We start from the raw sequence: 18,681 nt of genomic DNA on the forward strand, positions 1-18,681 counted from the left end.
GCAGGACTGGGGTGTCTGCATGGGGCAAGCTGGCATCATGGCCCTGTGGTATGAGGAGAGCGGATGGTGAGGCGTGGGTGATGCCCTCTCCCTCTCTCCTTACCTCTGTGTTAGGCGAGACTGTGAGCAGAGTTGCTGAGCAAATGTAGTGGGGTGTAATGTATACTGTATGTACATGAGTGGTTGGCAGGGGATGTGCTTGGGCCTGTTTAGGCCAGTCCTGCTCCAGCCTAGTCTGTGATTGACAGCTCAGTACTTGCTTACCATAATTCCACTGCTGCTCTTCAGGCTCAGTCGGACTGTTGATCTGACAGGAAGTGAAGAAGGGATGAAAAAATGTATGTGCAAGGAAAATGCTATTATTTTTAATTAAAACCAAACAAAGCCCTCCAAGCGTTTTTTGTTTTTAACAACAACAACAACAACAAAGCATTATACACATTGCTTTGCTCTTTGAGTGTATTGAAGATTGTTATTTTGTGACATTACATGCTGCAGGTGCATTTATGTAAATAGGGGGTTTATATTTTATATTTTTGCATAGGTTTGTTTCAGTATTTCTGGTGCACTAAAGAAACTGGAGCATCAGCACTTTTGTAGAACAGTGGGAACTAAAAAAATCTTAAAATGTAGCAGTGTTCCTTCATGATGCTTCAGACTATTAACAACAGGAAGGGTCTTTTGTGTAATCCAACTATATGTGCCTTTATTATGCCAACCCTTTTGTATATGAGATGCTCAATTGTTCTACCTAAATAACTGTCTATTCTGCTGGAATCAGCAGGGTTTTTTTCTGGGTTCATGGTAATTATATCGGAACAAACCACAAATTTATTGGGGAATTTAAAGCAATACAAGAAATCATGACTATAAAATAAGGTCAGCTTTCTCGTTGAAATTAGGAAATGTTTGGGTCTTTGCCATCCAAGCAAAATCAAGCTAAACTTTGAATTTTTGATACATTAACTCTTAACATCATTAATTGGACAGCTTGCCACTTCTTGTGCCTCTGAATTTGTTTGGTACTTTCTAGGTGGTGCTTGCACACTTTTTAAAAAAATCAATTTTTGGACACTTGCTAGGCAGGAGATAGAAGGAAGCTGAATTACTAAATGTAATCAATTAATGTAGCAGAAAATACTAAGATTGCTTAATACTATTAGAGAGCTCTATTTCATTTTATGTTTTAACTAGAAGTCATATCGGAAAACAGTTTCCATTATGGATCTTTCAGGCAGACTTTGAAATGGCAGCGGTTACAGTTATGTCAGTACTTGGATTTAAGATTGTTAAAAATGACCAAATAATATTGGCTTTCACATTTATGCATTAGCTTTTACATGTTGTTATTGATTATAAGTATTTAGATATAATAAAAATCATAATTCTTTTTAGCTGTTTGTTAATATAATTAGCTTAAGTATGCCCTGTATTGTTCATAGAAGTAGTAGTGTAATGAATATAATATCTATGTATCTCTTATAGAAATAGTATTGTGATCAACGTATTGTACTATAGACCTTAGCAAAACATAAGATGTGAAAAGGGCTTTTTGTAACTAAGAACAGTGTAAGGCCATCCACTGACTGACCCGTTCAAGTGATAAGATAACCATGACACAAACCAGAGCACCGGAGGACAATTAGAGAATACCATATTAAATTTAAAGAGGACATACTAAATCCTTATCAGAGGATGTGAAACAGCAGGATGGAGACACAAGAAGAAATAAAATATATTGACCTGACACCCGGGATGTCATGGAGTGTGAAGAAGCCAAACAAAGAAGTTCCTAAAACATCAGAAAGTTCGGCAAGAATGTTTGAATAATGTATGAAACACATGAATATGCATGCACCTCAGCCAGATGTAAAGGTATAAAGATAACACTGTTTGTATGTACTGGTGTGTTCTTTGGCTGTTGGCCAGGAGCACCCCAGTGCTGGAAATTTTGTCCTTCTTTATCCTATTATTATTAAACTTTAAAAAAATCTAAGGAGTGAACTCTGCTTTTCATAAGATCATAAATTAAAACAAGTTAACTTCTGCTTTTATGTCAGACGAGTCTTGGAATCTCACCTAATCTTAAAAATTCTGCAGCTATACATCTAGCAGTTAATACAAATGAACTGGAGAGACTTGTTTCTGAGACACTGTGTTCTTAGTATCTTAAAGAATGTATAAATCCCACTTATTCTGGAAAAGAAACCTATATAATATATTGTGCTATGTAAAATGTTCACAGGTGGAATAGCATATTGAGTTTTTCCCTCCTAGATGATGACAATTCTGAAGAAGGCCTTCACACCATTCATTCAGGAAGGCATGAATATGCATTCAGCTTTGAGCTTCCACAGATGTAAGTACTTACATGCAGTACACAGCTTGTGTGAGAGAAGGCTAAGATACATACCTGCTTAAGAAAAATTCTTGTGGGGGGAGGGAAAACTTTTCAGTGATAGTAGGAGTTGTGCTCAGACATGCAGTAGAGGACATAATCTCATTAGACTGAAGAGGTTGCTTTTAAACTGGTTAAGAGTTGTTCACAAAACAGGAGCTCGTTGCCCAGTTGGTTACTCTTTCTTTTGACTGAGGTATGTTGGCTCCTTATGAAGGATTGGACCCCTTCACAGAAGAAGGGAGGGGAACTGGTGTCTTTTGAGTCCTGCAGAGGGGGCTGAAATATCTTCTAAATGAAACAAGATTTTACTGGAGCCATGCAAGCCATCAGAACCTAGTGATAACAGCTTAACTGTTCCGGCTCAGTCTGAAACAGATGTGGCAGGCTTAACTGCATTTGAACTAAATAATGGTTTGCTTGTTTTTTTTTTTTCTACTTCAAATAGGATGTATGTACTCAGGCTGACCTCTAGACAAAAGAGCCAGGATGGATAAAAAACAAATGGATGGGTGGATGAAGCAAGAAACATTCCCATACCTAATCCCACTTGACTCAGAAAGCAAAGGTGAAGCAAGAGTGATAGCAGAAGTCTTAAACTAAATTGCCACACACAGACACAGACACAGACACACACACAGACAGACACAGACACAGGCAGACACACACACACGTTTGAGGTGTCTCATGTATACATTGTGAAGGGAAGATTTATACATAGAGGAGTTGCCAACAGGGAAATTAGCTCAAACACAAGTTGCAGAAAAATTAAATATGAAAGAACAGACAGAGTCTGGAAATAGATGAAAGAAAGGAGGTAGGAGGAACCTTTTACTGTAAAAGCCAGGTGCCAAAGTCATTAAGGTTAAAAAAATTAGGCAGAATATTAGACTGATACCTAATTTTAAAGCTAATAAAACATCTGCTTATTAGAGGGACTGGCTTTAACAGAATGTGCAGATGATAAATGCTTTTACAGATCAGTTTCCGCAAATAGCGCAGGGCTTTACAGTCAATATTATTAGAATGCTGAAGAAGATGCATATGTATGGAAACTTTTAGAAGTCAATTTAAGGTTCTGATGAAAACCTCTTCTATAAGAAGTGATGATGATACTGATATTCCCTTGAGTTGGAAGAAATGTTCAAATATGGCCACTAAAATAGCACAAGAATTGATTAAAACGCTAAAGGTCTTGTCAAGTGACTTGAAAGAATAACTATGAAGCCATCTTTGATAATACAGGAAAAAATGAAGGCTGGTAGTAAAAGGCCTGAAGAACACTAGTTTGACACTGCCTCCTTACCATTTCTTGCTATTTTGTATCCATGGAATATTTCTAAAATTTATTTAAAACAAAACCAATGTGGTGGTTTGACCTTGGTTGCCTGCCAGCCCTCCATGCAGTTGCTCTCTCATTCTTCTGCATCAACAGGCCAGGGAGAGAAAATAAGATGGACAAGCTTGTGGGTCAAGATAAAGGCAGTTTTAATAAGAAAAAAACAAACGCTGTATGTGGAAGCAAAGCAAAAATAAGAATTAATTCACTACTTCCCATCAGCAGGCAAATGTCCAGCCACTTCCTGAAAAGCAGGGCCTCAGTATGTGTAGTGGACACTCCACTATATGGGCTATTATGAGGCAAGTTATCTCCATCCCAGCCAGACCCAGTGCAACCAAATGCAAAGCAATAGTGTAAAGAACCAATATGCTGACTGGCCTTACTGGTTTTGTTTGTTTTGGGGTTTTTTTGGGTTTTTTTTTTGTTTTTTTTTTTTGTTTTTTTCTTAAAGGATACTGCAGCAGGATGAAACATTGAAGGTTGATTAGAAAATCCTTTCATTTGCATCACTGCATTATTAAGAAAAAAAGTAAACATTTCAAATGTGCAAATAGAAATGTCAAACTTGTAGCAGAATGATTCTTTCTAGTAAAGTAATATCACAGCTAATATTATTTGATATAGAATTTAGGGAGGGAAGCTTTGCCCATAACTTATATTTTATTATGATGCATTTCAAACATAGTGCAGTATAAAAATTCTTCCTGGAGATTAAAGGATGAAAGTGTTAGGAAAAGACAAGTTACAGTTAACAGGACATGAAAGGAGTATAAAAATTTTATGTCCTCCATCTTATGGGGGGGGGGGGGGGTGGGAGGAGGAAGAGGATAAAAGGGTAATGCTGGAAGGTTTGACCTCCCTATCAGCATAATTTTTTTTCCTTCTCCAACTCCCTGAAAGGACTTTGTCATTCAGTGTTCAGAGCAGAATAGTCTTTATCTTTATTAGATGTGTGTGTATATATATTAAGATGATCTCATCAGGGTAAAAGAAAATTAGACGATGCTCAAAAACTCTCTCTTCAGAACTGTACATTAAAATATTTAACTATTGTACTTAAAGCAAAGCAAACTACAAAAGCATTTAGTTATAGTTAAACCACTGAGATACCAGCCAAGTAAATAATACACAGTTATTTATAGATTACAATGTCCAAAATAATAATGGAGTGGTACTAATGCTAATTTTTCTTGGTGGTCTTAATTTGACCTTAAAAGGGCATGCTTTATTCTACACTTGAAAATGGCCTCTAAAGGAGATGTGTATTCTTCTGGCACTTTTCTTGCACAATTCTTTAATTGATTCTTAAAACTTCTACAAAACTACTGTTGAATGAATTAGGGATGATATATTTCCCCAACTTTAACATTATGTTTTTCTGAGATACGGAAATGTTGCAAATAAGTTATGCTTATTATGATACATTAAAAATACAGTTCTTCATATGTCTTGGTTTGAAAGACAAGTGGCAGGAACCTCCCTTGGAATGGAGAATATGACCCCCTTCCCTCCAAGTAACTATGAAATTAAGGGGCTTTCAGGCAAAGATATAGGAAAAGGAATAACAGTTCTTTACTAGTATGTATAACAAGGCAAACAAACAACAACAACGGCAACAACAAACAAAACCTGAAACCCAGTAACAGCCTTCTCTCAGCTGTCAGGCACCTTCCCCTTTGGTGTACTTATGGTCACAGCCGGCAGGAGTGCTGATGGCTCCCCAGCTGGGCAGGGCAGGTGAGACGATTTCCCCGCGGCTGCAGGGGGCGCTGTGGCACGAGATGGGTCGTCTCTCTGCACGTGGACAATGGCGGGCACAGCCGGCAGAAGGGATAGGAAAGGGGCTTCCTTTACAAACCCCCAGGGGCAGCCGATCCTGATGCCCCTCTGCACAGCCAAAGGAGCTGTAGCAGGGACCTCGGAAGCAGCAAGCTGGAACAACAGGGACGAAGAAAACCCTGGAGTGGTAGACGAGATGTATCAAAAACTCCGCAGCTGTAGCTGGAACCGCGGGGCGTCCCAGCAGGCAGGGGGTGCGGGCTACAGTGTAGCAAAAAACCCAGAGCAGTGGCTAAGAAACGGCGGGGGCTGGGCAGTGGCAGCCCGGCTCCCGAACACGGCACGGAGAGGCTCCCTGGGAGGGGGAAAGGGCTCGGGATCCCGGGGTACCCAAGCAGATGGTGAGAGTCCTTTTTATAAATGAGGTAGGGTGTTAATAATGTGAGAAATTATACTCACTTAAAAAAATTAAATGATTATTAAAACCTTATCAAAACTACAACAGAAGACTGAATAGAGAAAATATTACAGCGCCGAGAGCAAAGGATTTTTCCCTCCATGTGCTCATCCACACAATGGAGGTTTCGCCTTTTAACCCTTTAGCCCCTCCCAAAGTTCTGTCCTTCGACTCCTTCTTCGCTGTCCAGTGGTGGAGTTTGCTTCCTTAACTCTTGATTGGAGGTCAGCTGTTGCCATAGTGACAAGCCGACCCTCCCAAATGTCCCGAACCCAGGCCACCTCCCGATAACAACACAAGGGGGGGAGGGGGGGGGTAAAACAGGTAAAACATAAGTCTATAAAACTTCTCCCAACATTTATACATGATATTTGCCTTTTAATTGTGAGAGTCAACCATCGCATTACTCATCAATCACAATAAGGTCCCAGTTCAGTGACTGCTCTGTCCTGGTTTAGGGCAAGTTTGGGAGATAACCCCCAAAGGGGCTTCTCTGCAAAAGAAGATTCAATTGCCCCTCCAACTGGTTCGGGAGAAAATATCTCCTTGGAGAAAAAGTGGAAAGAAACCTGTTTATTAAACAATAGAACCCAAACAATATTAAACAATAAAACTTCTCACTGCTCCAAAAAAAAAGCAAACTCAGAACAGTCCCCTCCCCGGGTTGCAGCTCGGCTCACTCAGTCTCTGATCAGTCTCTCTGGTGCTGGAAACGCCGCGGCCCAGGCCCAGCCAGGGGGGCCACAGGTGGAGCTGCCGGTGCTCTTCTGGGAGTTCAGTCCAGAGCAGACTTGAACAGGTCCAAGAAAAAGGATAAATCACAGTCCAGGGAACTTCTTTGCCTCAGCTAGGTAAGACTAACTAAAAGCAAAAAAAAAAGGGAAAAAGGAGCTCTGTCCGGCTGTCTGTCCATCCGCAGACAACACAGTCCAGGAGCAGGAATGTGGAGGAGTGAGAGCAGTCTGAAAACAAACTGCGCGCTTCTTCCCTCCCCTCTTCACCGTTTGGGAGAGTCTTAAAGGTGTAAAACTTATTATTCAGTATAAACAGAACAAGACGATTGGGGATAAAAGCATCATATAGTCAACCCAGGACATTCCACCCCTTATCCCCATATCGTCACCTTACTACTAAAACTAATATATATTCTAACTCTACAAACACATACATTATACATCCAATATACAGCTATACACAGACAATTGTGGTAACATTCAGCAAACAGTGATATTTATACATAGTTCTCACCCAACAATCAGATCTCCCTGAGGTACACATCGTGTTCTTCCATCTTTTTGCATTATCCACCATGTGCAACCTGGTCCCTGAGCAAAAACAACCCCGCGAATGGGTGTCTGTACTTGAGGCAGGATTGATCCAAACTGTCTTCCCTAACAAACCCCTGACATGTACCACTGGGACTTTGTCTCCATCTACTCTGTGCAAAGACTCAGATTGGGCAGGGCCCACTCGGTTAGTAGAGCCTCGGGTATTAACTAACCAGGTGGCCTTTGCCAAATGCTGCTCCCAATTTTTGAAAGATCCCCCACCTAAGGCTTTTAAGGTGGTTTTTAGCAGCCCATTGTACCTTTCCACTTTTCCCGCAGCTGGTGCATGGTAGGGGATATGGTACACCCACTCAATGCAATGTTCTCTGGCCCAGGTGCTGATAAGGCTGTTCTTGAAATGAGTCCCGTTGTCTGACTCAATCCTCTCAGGGGTACCATGTCTCCACAGGACTTGCTTTTCAAGGCCCAGGATGGTGTTACGGGCAGTAGCAAGAGGCACAGGGTAGGTCTCCAACCACCCTGTGGTGGCTTCTACCATTGTGAGCACGTAGCGCTTGCCTTGGCGTGTCTGGGGCAGTGTGATGTAGTCAATCTGCCAGGCCTCCCCATACTTGTACTTGGACCACTGCCCACCATACCATAGGGGCTTCACCCTCTTGGCCTGTTTGATGGCAGCACACGTCTCACAGTTGTGGATAACCTGAGAAATACTGTCCATGGTTAAATCCACCCCTCGGTCTCGTGCCCACTTATAGGTGGCATCTCTACCCTGATGACCTGAGGCATCATGGGCCCATCGAGCTAGGAATAACTCTCCCTTGTGCTCCCAATCTAGGTCTATCTTGGACACCCCTATCTTTGCAGCCTGGTCTACTTGCTCATTGTTTTGGTGCTCCTCATTGGCTCTACTCTTGGGGACATGGGCATCTACATGGCGGACCTTCACAGGTAGCCTCCCTACCCTGGTAGCGATGTCTTTCCACTCTTCAACAGCCCAAATTGGTTTTCCTCTACGCTGCCAATTAGCCTCTTTCCACCTCTCCAGCCATCCCCACAGAGCGTTGGCTACCATCCATGAATCAGTGTAGAGGTAGAGCTTTGGCCACCTCTCTCTTTCAGCAATGTCCAAGGCCAGTTGAACAGCTTTGAGTTCAGCAAGTTGGCTTGATCCACCTTTTCCTTCAGTGGCCTCTGCAACGTGTTTTGTGGGGCTCCATACGGCTGCTTTCCACTCCCGATTAATTCCTACCATGTGACAGGAACCATCAGTAAAAAGAGCATATTGTGTTTCTTCCGCTGGCAGTTGGTTATATGGAGGAGCTTCTTCAGCACGTGTCACTTCTTGTTCCTCTTCATCAGTGAGACTGAAGTTTTCACCTTCTGGCCAGTTTGTAATTATTTCCAGAATCCCAGGGCGATTCAGCTTTCCAATACGGGCGCGCTGTGTTATGAGAGCAATCCACTTACTCCATGTAGCACTGGTGGCATGGTGGGTAGAGGGAACCTTTGCTTTGAACATACACCCCAGTACTGGTAGTCGGGGTGCCAGGAGGAGTTGTGCTTCAGTGCCTATTACCTCTGAGGCAGCTTGGACTCCTTCATAGGCTGCTAAAATTTCCTTCTCTGTTGGAGTATAGTTGGCTTCGGACCCTCTGTAGCTTCGACTCCAAAATCCTAGTGGTCGGCCTCGAGTCTCCCCAGGCACCTTCTGCCACAGGCTCCAGGACAAACCATGGTTCCCGGCTGCAGAGTAGAGCACATTCTTCACATCTGGTCCTGTCTTGACTGGGCCAAGGGCTACCTTCATGAGCGATCTCCTGCTTAATCTGGACGAAGGCTTGTTGCTGTTCAGGGCCCCAGTGGAAATTGTTCTTCTTACGGGTGACTAGATAGAGAGGGCTCACGATCTGACTGTACTCAGGAATGTGCATTCTCCAGAAACCTATGGCACCTAGGAAAGCTTGTGTTTCCTTCTTGTTGGATGGTGGAGACATTGCTGTGATCTTGTTGATGACATCAGTGGGAATCTGATGCCGTCCGTCTTGCCACTTCACTCCCAGAAACTTGATCTCTTGAGCAGGTCCCTTGACTTTGCTCTTCTTGATGGCAAAGCCGGCTTTCAGGAGAATCTGGATGATTTTCTCTCCTTTCTCAAACACTTCTGCTGCTGTCTTCCCCCATACAATGATGTCATCAAAATATTGCAGATGTTCTGGAGCTTCACCCTTTTCTAGTGTACTCTGGATCAGTCCATGGCAGATGGTAGGACTGTGCTTCCACCCCTGGGGCAGCCGGTTCCAAGTGTACTGCACACCTCTCCAGGTGAAGGCAAACTGAGGCCTGCATTCTGCTGCCAGAGGAATGGAGAAAAATGCATTTGCAATATCGATAGTGGCATACCACTTCACCGCCTTGGACTCAAGCTCATACTGGAGCTCTAATATATCTGGCACAGCAGCGCTCAGTGGTGGAGTCACTTCATTCAATGCACGGTAGTCCACCGTCAATCTCCATTCTCCTTCAGATTTACTCACAGGCCAGATGGGGCTGTTGAAGGGTGAGTGAGTCTTGCTGACCACCCCTTGGCTCTCCAGCTCTCGGATCATCTTATGGATGGGAATCACAGCATCTCGAGTGGTTCTATACTGTCGACGATGCACTGTGGAAGTGGCAATTGGTACCTGTTGCTCTTCTCCCTTCAGAAGCCCTACTGTAGATGGATTCTCAGACAGTCCAGGCAAGGTATTCAATTGCTGGACGCCCTCTGTCACTACAGCTGCTATCCCAAATGCCCACCTCAGTCCTTTTGGGTCTTTGAAATACCCACTTTGCAGATAATCTATGCCCAAAATACATGGGGCCTCTGGGCCAGTCACAATAGGATGTTTCTTCCACTCATTCCCAGTGAAGCTCACATCAGCTTCCATCAAAGGGAAGTCTTGTGATCCCCCTGTCACACCAGCGATAGAAACGGATTCTGTCCCCACATGTCTTGATGGAATTAAGGTACACTGCGCAGCAGCGTCGACCAAAGCTTTATATTCTTGTGGTTCCGATGTGCCAGGCCAACGAATCCACACCGTCCAGAAAACACGATTTTCCCTAGCCTCTACCTGGCTAGAGGCAGGGCCCCTCTAAGCCTGGTTATCCTTCTTTCCTTGGGCATATGTCTTCGAGGTTCCTTCAAGGGGATCAGACATGTCATAATCATCATCATACCTGGCAGTTCGGCTATGGGCAACTGGAGCTGCTTTCCTTGTGGTGGAACTTCCTCTCTGAGCCCTGTCTTCCTTCAATTCACACACCTTTCAGGCCAGAGCAGCGGTGGATTTTCCATCCCATAGCCTCATGTTTTCTCCACAATCGCGCAGGAAGAACCACAGCTCAGCTCGTGGGGTGTGCCTTCTCTCTCCATCTTGGGAACGTCTGCGTTGGGTACCAGAACTTCTGATCTGTACTGCCGAGATTTGGAGAAGGTCTTCTTTAATCTCCTCTCTGAGCTTCTTATGATTCTCCTCTATCTTATCCTCTAATCTCTGCAGACGTGTTTCCACTGCTGCGATTCTGGCATGTGTTGGGCCATGTACAGCATCTGCATAAGCTCAGAGCTTCTTTGCCATGTCAAGCACGGTCTCATCCGTGTCATCCCGCTTCATGATAGCTAGAGCAGAAGCATATTCATGTGGCCCAAGTCGTACCAGTTTTTGCCACATCACAGATGTGCATGGTACCAAGTCTGGATTCCTAGTTGTTATGTCATCTGAGAAGATAATCTCCGCCACTGCCATTTCTCTCAGGCGTTTAATCCCTTGTTCTATGTTCTTCCACTGTGTTTGCTGCATGTAGAGATCATCGGCACACAGGTATCTTTGCGCTACACTGTCCAAGACCCGTGCCCAGAGGCTGTGAGGGTTAGCCCCCCTCATCATGCCTTGGTCGATGACAGGATCATGTGACAGGGATCCCAAATGCCTTGCTTCCGTGCCGTCCAGAATTGTAGCCTCGCCTGCAGCATCCCAAAGACGGACTAACCAGCTAATTATAGATTCATCAGATGGTCGGGTGTAATCCTTCCTTAGGCCACGCAGGTCCTTCAGGGAGAAGGACTCAATATTGGCTTCTGATCTTGTGCCAGTTGCTTTGACTCCTGATTTTATGTCAGGAAATGTTGAGGGTCCTTCTCCTGCATTATCATCATCATCATCCACTGGTTGATCAGTCTTGTCTGTGCACTTCCCACTTCTAGTGCTAGTAGCAACAGCCATTGGTTGAGGCTTATTGTCTGGTTTAGCTGCTGGCTTAGGCTCACTATGTGGTTTAGCTGCTGGCTTTGAGCCTGGGGTGTTGGCTGCAGCCTGAGTGACTGGGATAGCTCTTGATGTATCTCCCTGCCCCCCTTCCTCTGTCTGCTGACCTAGAGTATTTAGCAGTGTGCGATAAGCATATGCCAGGGCCCAGCTCACTGCAATGATCCTTTTCTCATTAGGGTCATCATGATACTTCTCTTTCAGATATTTCCCCACCTCAGCTGGGTTCTGAATTTGTTCATGGGGAAAGTCCCAGACTACAGGGTCAGATAATTCTTTCAGGATTTGGCCCATATTTTCCCATTCTCCACCCCACTCAGGATTCTCCACACGTGGGTCTACTTCTGAGTCAGGGGTCTCATCAGCTCTTCTAGACATCTCAACCCTCATTCTACAGAAGCTGCAGACCATATAGAGGAAGCCTACCAGATTAAATACCAGAAAGATGGTCTCTTCAACATTCAGGGGAACCTGAACATTCTCCAAAAGTGACGTAACAGATTCAAAGGAGAAGAAGGAAAGGAAAGGCTGGAAAGCCTCATTCCCTGCTCCTCCTCTAACCAGCTGGGTGCAATTACTAATAAATTCCCAAAACATACTGCTAGAACTGGGATGCAGGGTAGGACAAAGAAACCATAAACCATACATATCGTAAACAGACACCAGTATCTTTGTAAACGCCCTATAAATCATTATCACCAGGGCCAAGACAATAGCTAATCCATTCCGTGCCCCTTTACCGCAAAAACTACGTGATAGGGACAATAATCCTAGTGACCAGAAAGGTATTGAAACCTCAAAAAGGTCTAGAGACCAGAGCCACATAAAGGCCTACCCAAGAGACATGACAAATTCAAACAATATGGCTACTGGGTACTTTAACCTACTACACACCAAGCACAACAAACCTGCAATCAATAAAGGGTTCTTTTCCACTTTCTCAAGCCACGTATTGGGCGCCACTAACTGTATTTGTCCTGGTTTAGGGCAAGTTTGGGAGATAACCCCCAAAGGGGCTTCTCTGCAAAAGAAGATTCAATTGCCCCTCCCCCCTCCAACCGTTTTGGGAGAAAATATCTCCTTGGAGAAAAAGTGGAAAGAAACCTGTTTATTAAACAATAGAACCCAAACAATATTAAACAATAAAACTTCTCACTGCTCCAAAAAAAAAAAAAAAGCAAACTCAGAACAGTCCCCTCCCCGGGTTGCAGCTCGGCTCACTCAGTCTCTGATCAGTCTCTCTGGTGCTGGAAACGCCGCGGCCCAGGCCCGGCCAGGGGGGCCACAGGTGGAGCTGCCGGTGCTCTTCTGGGTGTTCAGTCCAGAGCAGGCTTGAACAGGTCCAAGAAAAAGGAAAAATCACAGTCCAGGGAATTTCTTTGCCTCAGCTAGCTAAGACTAACTAAAAGCAAAAAAAAAAAAGGGAAAAAGGAGCTCTGTCCGGCTGTCTGTCCATCCGCAGACAACACAGTCCAGGAGCAGGAATGTGGAGGAGTGAGAGCAGTCTGAAAACAAACTGCGCGCTTCTTCCCTCCCCTCTTCACCGTCTGGGAGAGTCTTAAAGGTGTAAAACTTATTATTCAGTATAAACAGAACAAGACGATGGGGGATAAAAGCATCATATAGTCAACCCAGGACATGCTCTCACGAGCAAAGGCTCACCCACGGCAGAAGAAGCAGAACAGGGCTGGGCTCCGGCAGCGGCAACAGCGAATTCTCCTCCCCCCCCCCCCCCCCCCCCCCCCAGCGAGCAGCAATCAATTGTCTGACTCCTAGAGAGCAAGAGAGAGCTAGAAGCTAGAAGCTGCACCCAACCCCTTCCCTCAGCCCAAATCTCTGCCCTTTCCAGGACAATGCCCCCTCAGCTACGATAGTAAAGCCAGCTGAACTCCTCCCCCTTCTCTGTGGTTACTTCTTTGTTTCTCTTAAGTACCTGTCGTTATTGTTTCTTAGCAACAAAATGGGAGAAAATTCCCTAAGAGAAAGAAGCAAATCCTAAACCCCAACAACATACTAATTCCAAATCTGATCAATTGCACTGGAATGAGAGAAAAACTTTACTCAGTTTTGACCTTTGTCCGGCACAGACCACTTGCTACCTCATTCGAAGGCAGACACGGCAGTGTGCGGTATTGGGTGAAAGCTGAATTGCATAGGCCTTGGCTTCTACCAGCAAAATTAAAGAAGGAATTTACAGTCTTTGAACATATAGATATCAACACTCCTTCGTTACTGGTAAGAACTGACAGAACTACTCATTCCTATTCTCCTGGCATAAAAATAATGAAGTATAACTGAAAAAATGTCAGCATGTAACTTTACCTAATATTTATTTGCTAGTTTAAATACAACTTGAAATAAATGGGCAGGAGATCTTTCTCCTTTTTAATGCCTTTATTAAGAAAAATTGGCTTAGGTGGGGAGAAATCGACGGGTCGGACCCATGCTGTCGCTGCTCCCAGGCGTGGCACGGAGAAGGACTGTGATGCAGCTTTGTCCGCTGGTCTGCAGGCAGAGCTGGGGATTCCATCCTCACGGGAGATTAGCAGATTCCTGCTTTTTTGTCTAACACCCCGGGGCGTCTCTTTAATCAACATCTTTTCAGGTTAGGGTGAGAAGCAAAAAGGATCCAAGCAGGTACAGGACTACGCTCCCATCCTTAGACGTCACTTAGGTCACTTGTTGGCTCGTATTTTTAGGGGTTTTCCTGGGAAAACTGTAAAAATTCGGGGCGCAATGCATTTCTCATATGCATACTGGCTCTGATGTCACTCCTATTCTGGGTCTGTCCCCATGTCCGTCCCTGGCAAGCAGCTAGCATCAGGGGAACAACGGTTAATCACCGGCCATTAACGGGTAATTGAGGAGCTCCTCTCCGGCAGCGAAACCAAAGAGGTCTGGCTGGTCTGACTTGTTTTTAACTCTGAAACTCAAAAAAATATACAACTTTCTATTCATAACACCCTCCAAACCCTCCCAAAAGTTGGGGTCCCCCTCACCACCAGCTCCTGCAGGTGTCCATACCTGAACCCCGAGTTAAGGAACAATTTTGGGACCCCCAAATGTCTCCCCTTAAAATTTGGGGTGAACCCCCAAATTTGGGTTCCCCCAACCCAAATTTTTGAGGTCCTTCCCCGAGTTTTGGAGTCCCCCCATTGATTTTGGACCTCCTAAATAATTTGTGAACCCCCCAGATTTTGGGGTTCTCCCCAATTTTTTGAAGTGTCCTCCCATTTTCAATTCCAGGATCCCCCAAACTTTTGGGGACCGCCCCCCCCAAGTTTTTGAAACCCCCCAAAATTTCGGATACCAGCCCAGATTTCCCCGAATCTTCTTCACGTTCCTGTGGGGACACCCCAAAAATTCTGAGAGGGGGGAAACCGGGGAAAAGTGCGGGAAAAGTGGCACAGAGCATCACGGGAGTTGTAGTTCGGGAGGGGTGGGGGTTCCAATGATGTGCTATGGGCAGTACGGATCATGACGGGAGATGTAGGCTCGGCTGTAACAAGGCTCAATGGGGCGCGAGGCATGATGGGAGTTGTATGCATGTACGAAGAGATCTATGGGTGCCGCAGGGCATGATGGGAGCTGTAGTTCTGGAAAGCACTTCCCCCCTCTTCCCCCCTGAATTTTGGGGTCCCCTTTCAATTTTGGGGGTTTTTGGGGGGTTTTCTCTCCCCAAACTTTGGGTCCCCTCTCACCGGTGGTTCCAGACGTGGCGGGTGACATAATCCCAAACGGGGGCCATGGGGCCGGAGCAGAGCCTGGAGGGGAGGGAATTTGGGCACCCCAAAATTTGGGGATGACCATAAAATGCATTGGGGGAGCCTAAAATTCACCCAGGACCCCAAAACTCCCCAAAGGGATTCCAAAACCCATCAAGGGTTCCTAAAATCACCCCCAGGAACCCCGAAATCCACTCAGTATGCCCTAAAAGGGACCCCAAACCATTCCAGGACTCCTCAGTGGGACCCCAAAATCCCCCCAGGAGCCTCCAAAGGGACCCCAAAACTCTCTCACGATTGACCCGAGCCCCCCCCAAAAACCCCAATCCCCCATGACCTTCCAAGGGGAACCAAAAATTCCCCCCAGGACCTCCCAAAGGGACCCCCAAAACCACCCCAGGACCCTCAAAAGGGATCCCAAAATCCTCCAGGACCCCCCAAACCCCCCAGTACCCCCAAACCGCCTCAGCCCCCCCCCAAATTCCCACCCCCCTCCCCCTCACGGAGGGCTCAGCGAGGTTCCCATCCCCGGCCCCTCGAAATCCCCCGGCCCCTCCCTGCCTCAGGGCGGCTCCGAGAGGGTCCCCGGGTGGTCCCGACCTGCGGGGACGGGACGGTGGAGGGCGTCTGTGGGGCACAGGGAATGATGGGAGTTGTAAGCTCTGGGCAGTATTGGAATTGTAGGCACAGAAGAGGCTTTACAGAGGGTCTGTGGGGCGCGGGAGGTTTTGGGGGACACCCGGGTGTCCGTTAGGGCACTTGGGGGTCCTGAGTGGGCACTGGGAAGAACTTAGGAACCCTGGGGAGCATCTGGGGGTCCGGGGTGGGGCAGTTGATGAGCAGCTTAGGGTTTGGGGGTCATTGGGGGCGTGTACGGGGCACTCTGGATGGCTGCGGGGCATGACGGGAATTGAAGTGCAGCCACCAATATGTTTGCATGGAGCCGCAGGGCACGATGGGAGTTGTAGGCCACGTTTTAATGGCGCTCTTTGAGGCCGGGAGGCATGACGGGAGCTGTAGTCCAGCCGTTACTCATTTTCTATGGAGCCGCGGGGCGTTACGGTAGTTGTAGTCAAATAGTCAAAATGGCGCGGCCTTCAGGTACCGTCCTTGAGGATGCTGATTGGTTAGAAGGTTTGATTGGCAGTCACCTCGGCCAGTGGGAGGCGGCGCCGGCAGAAGGCGGGAAGCTGCAGCTCTTGAGGGCAGCGGTGAGGGGAGGGGCGCGGATTTGGGGGCAATTTTAGGTGATTTTGGGGCATTTTGGGGATTTTTGGGGGATTTTGGGGTCCCTCATGACCCCCCCACCCCTGCCAGGCCCCCGAGACGCGTCCAGAGCCGTCAAGGTGAAGGTGGAGAAGCCAAGTGAGCTAGGCCAGGAGCCCAAAAATCCCAAAGATCGCCTCAAATGCCCCAAAATTCCCCAAAATCCCACCCGGAACCCCCCACAATCCCTCAAATTCCCTCAGGAATCGCCCAATTCCCAAAAGATTCCCCGAATTTATCCCAAATCCCCCCCAGGCCACCACAAATACCCCAAAATTCCCAATATATTCCTCAAAATTCCACATTTTCCAGAGCAGACCCCCAGATCCCAAGAAATCTCCTCCAAACTCCCCCTGGAATTCCCAAGTTTCTCCTCAGACCCCCAAAAATCCTCAAAATTCTGCCCAAAATCCCAATTCAGTCCCAAAATCCCCTCAAAATTCCCATTTGAATCCCCAAAATTCCTTCCAGTATTCCCAGAAAATCCCAAACTTTCTTAAAATTCCCATTTCAATCTCTCAAAATTTCCATTCCAACCCCCAAAAAATCCCCTTTAAACCCCCAAAACAAACCCAAAATCCCCAAATCCCAAAACTCCCCAAATTCCCATCCAGAGTTGCCACAAAATCCCAAAATTCCCATTTCAACCCCAAAAAGTCCCCTTTAAACCCCAAAATTCCCCCAAATCCCTCACCACATTACAAAAAAATCGAAAAATTCTTAAAAATTCCCCAAAATCCCTTCCAAAACTCCCAAATAATTCCAAAAACTGCCCCAAAATCCCCCAAAAATCCCCCAAAATCCCCAAAATTCCTCCAAAAATTCCCAAAATTCCCATTTCCACCCCCTAAAATCCCCTTTAAAGCCCCAAACCTCACCCAAATCCCCCCTAAAATTTCCAAAAATTCCCAAATTTCCAAAAAAATTCCCAAATTTCCCCAAATTTTCCAATTTTCCATCCCCAGAGCTGTCCCCAGGGGCCACCCGGCGCAGCCTGGAGCCCTCAAATCTCCCAAAAATCTCCAAAATTACCCCAAAATTCCCATTTCCACCCCAAAAATTCCCTTGAAACCCCAAAACTCCCCCAAATCCCTCCCAACATTCCCAAAACCCCCCAAAATTCAGAAAAAATCCCCGAAATCTCTTTCAGCATTCCCACATAATTCCAAAAACTTCCCAAAACTCCCCCAAAATCCCCCAAATTCCCCCAAAATTCCCATTTCCACCCCAAAAATCCCCTTGAAACCCCCAAAATTCCCCCAAGATTCCCAAAAAATCCCCAAAATTCCTTCTAAAAAAACCCAAATAATTCCAAAAGCTCCCCCAAAATCCCCCAAAGTTCCCCCAAAATTTCCATTTCCACCCCAAAAATCCCCTTGAAAGCCCCAAATCCCCCCTAAAATTTCCAAAAATTCCCAAATGTCCCCAAAAATTCCGCAAATTCCCAGAGCTGTCCCCCGGAGCCGCGCGGCGCCGCCTGGACGCCGTCCTGGAGCAGCTGCTGCACAGAGGGACCCGGTGACACTGGGGACATTTGGGCATTTGGGGGATTTTTGGAAATTCTGGGGGGTTTTGGGGCCATTTGGGGGAAGTTCTGAAGGATGTTTGGGGGTTTAAAGGAGATTTCTTGGGAGAATTTGGGGGATTTTTGGGAATTCTGGGGGTTTTTGGGGAAAGTTTTGAGGGAAATTTTTGGATTTTTGGGGAATTTTTTTGAATTTTTGGGGGTTTAAAGGGGATTTTTTTGGAAATTTTGGTGATTTTGGGTGATTCTAATGGTTTTTGGGGGGATTTTTGGCAATTTTTGAGGGATTTTTGGGGGTTTAAAGGAGATTTTTTGGAAGGTTTGGGGGATTTTATGTGAATTTTGAGGGGATTTTTGAGGGAATTTTTTTATTTTTTGGATTTTTTTTAGTTTTTGGGGGATTTTTGGGGTTTAAAGAGGATTTTTTTGGGAAAATTGGGGGATTTTGGGGGACTTGGGGGATTTTGAGGGGATTTTTGGGAGATTTTTGGGGAATTTGGGGGAATTTTTGAGATTTTGGGGGATTTTAGAGGAAGTTTGGGAAAATTTGGGGATTTTTGGGGAATTTTTGGGGGTTTAATTGGGATTTTTTG

The 18,681-nt window shown here is 45.7% G+C and overlaps 2 long non-coding RNA genes across 2 annotated transcripts; one reads left to right on the plus strand and one right to left on the minus strand.

Annotated features, from left to right (window-relative positions):
* The first annotated feature begins 211 nt into the window (after nucleotides 1–211).
* LOC135289137 (uncharacterized) lies at nucleotides 212–18,164 on the plus strand. Its single transcript, XR_010351935.1, has 3 exons — nucleotides 212–2,359; nucleotides 13,660–13,807; nucleotides 18,012–18,164. It is a non-coding gene; the product is annotated as an uncharacterized LOC135289137 (long non-coding RNA).
* LOC135289072 (uncharacterized) lies at nucleotides 13,933–15,933 on the minus strand. Its single transcript, XR_010351872.1, has 3 exons — nucleotides 15,859–15,933; nucleotides 15,274–15,336; nucleotides 13,933–14,288 (listed from the first exon to the last, which is right to left on the minus strand). It is a non-coding gene; the product is annotated as an uncharacterized LOC135289072 (long non-coding RNA).
* Nucleotides 18,165–18,681: the final 517 nt, after the last annotated feature.

Source organism: Passer domesticus, chromosome W, assembly GCF_036417665.1.
Source record: "Passer domesticus isolate bPasDom1 chromosome W, bPasDom1.hap1, whole genome shotgun sequence".
Classification (NCBI taxonomy): Eukaryota; Metazoa; Chordata; class Aves; order Passeriformes; family Passeridae; genus Passer; species Passer domesticus.